Source organism: Panthera pardus, unplaced genomic scaffold, assembly GCF_024362965.1.
Source record: "Panthera pardus isolate Hobbes unplaced genomic scaffold, ASM2436296v1 HiC_scaffold_13, whole genome shotgun sequence".
NCBI classification, from domain to species: domain Eukaryota; kingdom Metazoa; phylum Chordata; class Mammalia; order Carnivora; family Felidae; genus Panthera; species Panthera pardus.
In genome coordinates this window covers 150,432,056-150,441,016 of record NW_026526688.1, presented here as the reverse complement: position 1 = coordinate 150,441,016, position 8,961 = coordinate 150,432,056, and the positions used below count along the sequence as shown (strand labels likewise).

General features: G+C 36.3%; 1 non-coding gene across 1 annotated transcript; it reads left to right on the top strand.

Annotated features, from left to right (window-relative positions):
• The first annotated feature begins 8,295 nt into the window (after positions 1-8,295).
• On the top strand, positions 8,296-8,402 carry LOC128776810 (U6 spliceosomal RNA). Its single transcript, XR_008421972.1, has one exon. It is a non-coding gene; the product is annotated as a U6 spliceosomal RNA (small nuclear RNA).
• Positions 8,403-8,961: the final 559 nt, after the last annotated feature.

Genomic DNA, 8,961 nt, shown 5'->3' with positions numbered 1-8,961 from the left:
ACGGACAGTTTCAGTATCAGACAGTATCTCCAAATTTTCAGTAGAAACAGAGGTCCATCATGGAGAAACTCCTCTGTTCCATCAATTTCCAAACTCATCTATGACTTTATCTCTGCTCTAGTCTTAGGCTAGATTTTAATGATCATCTATACACTAATTATGCCTAACTCCATATTTTAGCCTCCTTTTTCTCCTGAATTCAATAATTCCTCTTCCCTATTCATCTATTCTAATCAACTCTAGAACTCTAAACTATCAATTATCACACCCACTTCTTGTATTTAATGTGCCCCTCCCCATAACACGTAAATATGATTAATTGTCTCCCATCTGCTGACTAAAAATCATTTCTTTACTCTCCCTCCAATACAGATTCCTTCCTTCTGTCCTCTTTACTAGAAGTTTTATTTTGTTTTGTTTTGGTTTGGTTTGGTTTGGTTTTTTTTTTTTTTTTTAATTTTTTTTTTTTTTTTCAACTTTTTTTTTTTTTTTTTTTTTTTTTTTTTTTTTTTTTTTTTTTTTTTTTTTTTTTTTTTTTTTTTTTATTTATTTTTGGGACAGAGAGAGACAGAGCATGAACGGGGGAGGGGCAGAGAGAGAGGGAGACACAGAATGGGAAACAGGCTCCAGGCCCCGAGCCATCAGCCCAGAGCCTGACGCGGGGCTCGAACTCACGGACCGCGAGATCGTGACCTGGCTGAAGTCGGACGCTTAACCGACTGCGCCACCCAGGCGCCCCTGGTTTGGTTTGGTTTTAAGGAAAGCAGCTTCTATATCTATTTCCTCACCAGCCATCTGCTTATTAGCACACTGAGTTTTGGCTCCTAATAGTAAACTCTACTGAAATTTTCAGAGTAAAAGTCAGCAGTGACCTCCTATTTGTCAAATCCACCACTGGCATCTGGTTTTCTCCCTATTTGTGCATCTACTTCAACATTACCTCCTCTTCCTCTCAGTCCTTAAATGTTAATTTTACCTAAGAAGAGTCAACCACCAATGGTTGCTAATTAAACATCCATTTTCTACCCCCTTTCCCTCACTGGAAAATTTCATAGCCTATAATAAAGACTGAAAATAAATATTATTCCCAATCCCTAACCTAGCAGGAAAACTTTGATATCAGTATAGTAAGTTGTTTCCAGTGAAACAAATGAAACAGAGAAGACTCCCAGGAAGTTGTGTCTTACAAATAAAAGAATAAAACTCTCAGCCTTTCTCTTGTTCCTTGCTACATGTGGACTGGTTGTATAAGTGGATGATACTTGCAGCTCTAAGAGTCATTTTTTCACAATAAAAGCATAAGCTAAAGATAAAAGATGGGAAGATCCTTAGTCCTGACAACAGCGCAAAAGCTCCTAAATCGACCCTGGCATTGCTGATGTGTTGATTCATTGATCTGTGGGAATAACCTGTCTTGTGCTTAAGACTCTTTTAGTTTTCTATTACCAGTCATTTTCTCTTCTTCCTCATCTAACTGTCAAACCTGTTTAATTCTTTGGCTCCAACATTAATATACTATGGGGCACATAACAATTACATGGTAGCCTGGAACACAGTAGATGAGACATAAATATTCATTAAAATTTTATTAAACCATGTTGATTGTATCTATAAACTGAGATATCTTCTTATTTTCTTCGGAAAAAATTCCAAACTCTTCGGCATCATAGAAAGACCGTTTCTCAAATTGACTCTGTAGTTATTCAAACTTTGTCTATCTTTGCTGATGATGCTAATGTGTTTAAGTTGTTTTTCCTGTCCCTTCTTTTTCACCTTTGTGAAGTCTTGTTACAAAGCATGTACCAGCTACTCTGATAACCCTTGCTTTCTGCTGGAGGCACTTAAATACGCCCTCCTCTATGTTCATGGCATCTGTTCATACATTTATTATAGCATTTATCAACTTATATGGCAATGATTTGTTTACCTGTCTCTCCCCACACTGTGAGTGCCATGAGAGAAAGAACTGTTTCTTATCTAAGTGAGCCCAGAGCCCAGCTCACTGTCTGGCACAGAGTGGAAACCCAATTAATTATTCGGTTATGAGTAATGACTCTTGCTCATTAGTGTCTCAGGAACAAAAGTCAGATAATAGCCTGATTTTTATTTCCTTTGTAAATTCTAAAAAGATGACTGTCCTAAAAAGTCATATGTTGTAAGATGAGATAACAACAACAATAACCCTGGCTGAAATTGGGCCACACATGTATTAGCAAACACTACATTTTGCCAATGTTTCAATACATCATCTTAATTAATTACAACACCCGCAGGTTTACAAGGCCAGTATGGGATATTGCTCACACTTTACTACCTCACTGCAAATATATAAGCAAGGCAGACATCTATCAAAGGATAATTTCAATTCTATCATTAACTTTCTGGATTAATATAGTTTTTCCTCTAGGAATTCATATTTTTGGCAGAATCCCTAACTTTTCTCTGACCAAACTAGCGAGCAACGCCTTCCCTGTGATATTACTTTGTTTCAGATCCCTTGTAATATGCCACTGGCAGGAAGAAGTGGTCATCATTTCTTTCTTTCCTGGCCAGCCATAAGGTATACCCATCATATGTGTGCCCCTCCCACTTTTCCCTTGGAATATTTCCTCTAATTTGGAAAAGAAATCAGGATGAAAGGACAGATGCTCACTCAGCTCTAGCATCAGGTTTTGTGAGCAAAGCTAAGGTTAGAGCCAGGCATTACGGTTCACATGAGAGGGGCTTCTTATGCTTATCTTGCAGATCCCTAGCAAAACTTCACAGTTTTCATTTGCTTCTATGAACTAACCCCTGTTTTGAGGTAAATTTTTGTACATATCCAAAAAAGTCAGGTTGTTTCTCATAAAGCCGACTAATGATCTTTCTCAACTTCATTGTCTAAAATAAAAAAGATACTGATCCTCATCATAATTGTCACTCCTCTGGGGCACCTGGGTGGCTCAGTTGGTTAAGCATCCAACTCTTGATTTCGGCACAGATCATGATCTCCTGGTTGGTGAGTCCGAGCCCCACATTGGGCTCTGCACTGGCGGCATGGAGCCTCCTTGCGATTCTGTCTCCCTCTCTCTCTGTCCCTCCCTAGCTCATGCTCTGTCTCTGTCTCAGAATAAATAAACATGAAAAAAATAATAATAATTGTCACTCCTCAGCACCATCCACTGAGTAATGTGAAATGCTTCCTAAGCTCTGGCTAACCTGTATCTGCTCTAATCACATTTCCAGAAACAGCAGCTAGTAAGAGCAGTTTTTCCCCTTTTTCCATAAAGATGAAAATGGATTAAATAGCTGGTGATAGATCACACTGAAATTTCACTGCAGAATACAGATCTAGAACCAAGCACCATAACTATCAGCTCAAATAGTCACAAAAAACAAAAACAAAACAAAACAAAACAAAACAAAAAAATACACTCTAGGTAAAAATAAACATCTCCATAAACAAAACTTGAAGAATTTTGTGACAAACCTAAAATATACACGATCAATAAGTGTTTCCTGAATGGGTGAATAAATGAATACATTGTGTTGGTTTTAACCTTTGGCAAATTCTTTGTTAAACCTATAGAGTAAATGGCTTCATCCCAGACCTGCTGAATCTTAAGGAATGTTCAATTTGAGTATCAAAAAAAAAAAAATGCATCCAGGATTATACTAACAATCTGCTATCAGGTTAAATACCTGACACTATTATTTCCGTGAGTTTATTTTTCATTAATAAAATCAGCCTGAGAAAAATCCAGGTGCACTACATCTCTTATTTCTCACATAAAATTCTCAGTTACTTGTGCCTAATAGTGCTACAAAATGAAAATCCCTCCCTGGCCCCCAAATGTCTGCATGGAATTGCAGAGAAAAATCAGTAACAGGCTTTTTCTTATTTCTTGCATCCACATCTGCATAGGCATCTCAAAGAGTACTACGTAAATAAGTAACTACATCAATAAAATTCAAAGTCTGTTTTCCCTTTCCAACGGAATCCAAATTCATTTAGAGGAGCAATGAATTAAGTACTCAGGATGAGGAGTACTTACTTGGTGGCACATAGGAGCATTTCTCTGTTCACTGTGCTTGTGTTAGCAAATAAAGACACATAGCAGACTGAGACAAAATTCCCGTAAGCTTTTATAATTAATATAATGACGAATTTTTTTCTATTGCTTATTATTTTAAAAAAAGGAAGAAGTAGAAAGTCAGATTTACATTGGAAATCTGTCCATAGTATGCAAAACCTAGCCACCGAGGAGGGGGGACAATCTCTTAAAGGAGCAGGAATTCACTTAAGCATTTCCTTTTAAGAAAAAATGCATATAGGTAGTTTATCAGAAAAGGCAGGAAAAAAGAAATATTCCAATTGCACGAACATTTAGAGTTCTTTTTTTTGTCATCTCACCATAGCAACTTGACAAAAAAAAAAAAAAACACTACCTTGTTTGAATCATGATTCATTGCTCTGTGAAAGTGAGGTAAGAGGGCTTTAGCAAATCATGTGGAGATAGCTTTTTATCTGCAGGGATTGGGATGAAAGACCACCATAACAGCTCATTTTTATGAGTATACACGGTCTTTCAAGCAAGTACACGTTTTCATTTCCTTGCCTTCCAATTTGGATCATTTCACAGTGCTCTACGAGTTATCTGTGAAAGCCTTCCCTTGTCTAGAAATGGCTGCCACTAATACCATGAATAGGCCAATAGTCGCCTATAGCCTACAACAAACACCCTACCTCTAAGAATTGCCTCCAAGTAAGTGCAATGCTTTCCTTTTTATTCTTTTTCATATTTCCATCATCTGAGTAAAACTGTCCTTTAAAACACTTCAAACTTGATCCTTTGAAGGGAAACCTGAGCATTCAATCAGTCGAGATAAAGTTTTTTCCCCACAAAATTGTTTCTGCCAGGGAGTCTTATGACTCTGAAAGCTGTATCAGTATTAAAAAAAAAAAAAGGAATTTGCTGCTTACTCTGAGGTAAAATTCATATCAAATTATTTCAAGATGAACCTGGGTCTCATAGAACAATACTACCTATAGAAGACCACGAACAGTTTCAGGTTAAGGGACGGTAATTTTTGGCTTTAATATATTAACATATATGTATATATTATGTAACTCTATAAATATAAAAAATAATTTACTGAGGATAGTCAATAGCTGTCAGGCAATTAAAGGCACATATTGAAAATCTACATAGGAGGGAGGATTCTGGGAAAATGGCAGGAGTGGCTATGTAGTCTTTTAATCCCACCAAATCCCCATATAAAAACAGAGTACTTTGATAGCAAAACTGGTAAATCAGGGCAGCATTTAAAATAAAACCAGGCTAATAGTTATCCCCATAAGCTCCAAAACACATGGGGTAGAGGGAAACCACCTAAACCCTTAAAACTTCATGATACCTGCATCTCTGAAGAAGGAAGAGGAAGAAAGCAACAGAGCAGTATCTTTGGAGTCTGGGAACCGGATGCTAAGATTGCCCACAGATATTCACTGGGAAGCAGGGACCGATGTGGGAACAGCTGCTGAAACTACATGGAGTTTGTGAATGTAAGCCCTCCCCTTTCAGGAAAGACTGAACAATGCGGATCAGAGAACACTCATTAACTCTCAGAACTGGCCCACCAGAATTGTCTTTTCCATGACAGGAACCCACACTGAAAAGAAATTGCTGGAAGGGGAATCAAAACTGAACAGAATGAAAACAACAAAGAAAAGGCAGGGAGGGGAGTCCAGATCAAATCATAGAAAGCACATTACCATATTTTTAAAGAACATAAAAACAACAGAAGAGGGATCTCTGTAAAGTTATATAAACTTTCCTAAACACTGCCTTAGAAAAAATTATTTCATATAAACATGAGCAATGTAAGTATCAAGGTCATATCTCACAGAAATTTATCATAAGAAAAAGAGTAAAAAAGCAAAATCGTGTACTAGTAGCAGACAATAAAAGCCTGCTAAAAACATGCCCACAAAACAGAACAAAACTGTAACCTACTATTTCAAAACTAGCTAAGAAACATCAAGAAAATGCTACAAAACATGAACGAAAACAACATAAATCAGAACTAGAAAAGCTCAGAAACAATGTTCCATAACTTTGGATATAATTAGAAATAAGAAAAGAAAGGATTCCAAAATTGCAGGAAAAAAAGAGAAGTCACATAATAGGAAAAAAAAATGCAACAGATGATAGCCTAGGCAAAATAAAAAGTGAGAGAGAAAAACTTTAGAACTCAGCAAGTAATGAAGGAAAAGAAAAGAAAGAATCAAAAGAAAGTTAAAAATATTGAAGACAGGCAAAAAATTTTGAGCATATGGATAGTAGGAGAAGAAAGGAGATGAAACCAAAAGTAAGAAAACAGAACAAATACTAAATCCAGTAATTGCAGAGCAGTTTCCGAAAATAAAACATGTAAAACTGCATAATGAAAGTGTACATAGCATCACTGAGAAAATGAGCCATAACAACAAAGACATATTCCTGTAAAATTAAGTGACTTTAAAAAGAAAGGAAGGAAAGGAGGGAGGGGAAAAAACTCTTTTAGGTATGTACAAAATTAAGGGAAAAGAGTACATGACTTATTTGGAAAAGAAAATGCAGTAACATATTTAAGATATTTAAGAAAAAGAGAAGTGGGAGCCAAGAGTTATTTTTATCCAACAGAACAGATTTTGAAGTTCAAAGGGTTTAGGTAAATTCTTACCAATGTGCAATAATTCCAGGAATATTGTTCCCTTGGGTCCTTACTATGGAATCTACTGGAGAACAACATTCAGACAAGCAAAATGACTAGAGGCATACTAATGTAAGGACTAGTAGGGGACAAATGCATTGTCACCTGTGGCCTAAGACTAAATGAGGGACAGGGGCAGAGAATATGGTATGGAATAGCTATATTCTCAGACAATATAGGTATTGAACAACTATAAAAAATGGGAAATGACAGAAAAGAAAAGCAAAACAATGCTAATAGTTCAGCCTTCGTTGATGGTAGTATTAGTTTTGTTACTCTAAGAATATTGTATGTGCAGCATTAGATAGAAAAAAAAAATGAACAATTATGAGATTCCCTATTATCTCCCATGCCCTTAAAGACCACTGTTCTCAGTGATAAAGATACAGACACATTTTTAAAAGAAGTTAAGCAAAAGCCCTGAAGTCTAGAATTTGAGTTGGGAGTATCACTCTGAACTTAAGTTAGGTGGTCATTAATACAAGAGAGAAAAATAAAACAAATTCAAGGCGGAGAATAGAGGAATCCTACTATGAATAGGAAGGTACAAGAGGATGACTTTTGAAAAGATATGGAATGATGTAAGTGTATGAGCCTTGTCACATCTGGGGACAGAGCAATCTCAGGCAGAGAGAGCCCCGGTTAAAACCATCCAGAAGCTCAACGTTGGGCACATTTCCTTCTCTATCATTCCCATTTTCCATCAGCATACTAGAAAATTGTTTCAGAAGTTTTAAAAACTGGGCTGTAAACATAAATCAAGACCTCAAATGTGAAAATATGAAAGTTTAGAAATCGATATCGTTATATAAAACAGATTCACGATTAGAATGTGGTTTGTGAGATATGTAGAAAATCCTGTCCAGAGAGTCATGGAAATTCTCTTTACCATTCTTTCTTTCTACTTCATAAGGCAAGTACTAACAAGGGGCCCCAGTCTTTGTCTCCTCTCTGGATAGTCAGTGGATATTAAGGGAGACCATGTTAGGTAAGTATAGTTTACTCTAGGCCCCAAGTAGCTAAATTAGGGCCCCAACTGTGTCTCCCATTATTTTTTTATAACCTTGGACTATATGTCTAAGGTAACTCTATCTCAACTGCCTCATCTATGCACTAGATAATAGCATTTACTTTATAGAGCTCTCATAAGGACTATATGAAATGCCACATGCAGAGAACTTAGAACCTATTATCAGAGTTGATGGATCACCACCAGATAGAGAATCTTCTATCCCAATGTGATGTGAGTCAGAATATGTGAGATCACATCCCAACTCCAAAATGTACCAGTCCTTTCCCTCAGTTGAGTTTCTTAACCTTGAGGAAGTGTCTTCTTTTACTTACAAAATATGGATTATAACTACATACTAAAACTAATTTGAAGATTCAGTACACTTTATTCGGATCTCGTTATCTATCGATATATTTTCTTAAATGCTTCCCAAACAAATATTAAAGATACATGCAGAGTCCATCATAAAATAAATACTAACATTTCCGTCCCCTGTGTTCTGAAGAACATTAGATGGCAATTTTCTGCCAAAAATTTAAATTCTGAGAGTTCTTCACTTGGCAGAATACCTTGGAACAAAAATTGGAACTCAGTGAAGATTAGCATGGCTTTGCACAAGAATGACATGCAAATTCATCAAGTGTTCCTAGTTTTTAAAACTCATTGAACTGTATACTTACAATGGGGAAATTTTGTGTTGTGCAAATTATATCTCAGCAAATCTGTTTTAAAAAAAATGTTTTAAGTTACTAGAACCTGAGGGAAACTTTCCTTTTTGTTGATTTGCCAGATGAAGGATTTTTCCCTAGGCCTGTTACCTACATTCCCAAATTTCCCCAATTTCTCAAGGATGCTGTGCATGTAATTATAGGCATATTTTCTTCTTTAAGAGTCCACTCTAGGCAGGTTCACATAGTGAAAGTCTGTGTTTCGTCCAACATGCGGTCCTCTGTTATGTATACTAGTACACTATAGATGCGATCTTTAGTGACTGTTTGGCTGACCATACACAGGGGGAAATGGAAATAAATCTTCCTTCCTGAGCTGCATATAAAGAAGGAAGGCAGATTCTATCTACTATTCTTCTTACTAGTGCAAGGAAGTTAAAATAATATATACTTTAAGATTTACCAAATTAAAATTATTTCCTACATTTTAAAGCTTACTGTCATCAATTGAAAAAAAACGAACAGCTGAACGCATTTTTATGAAGA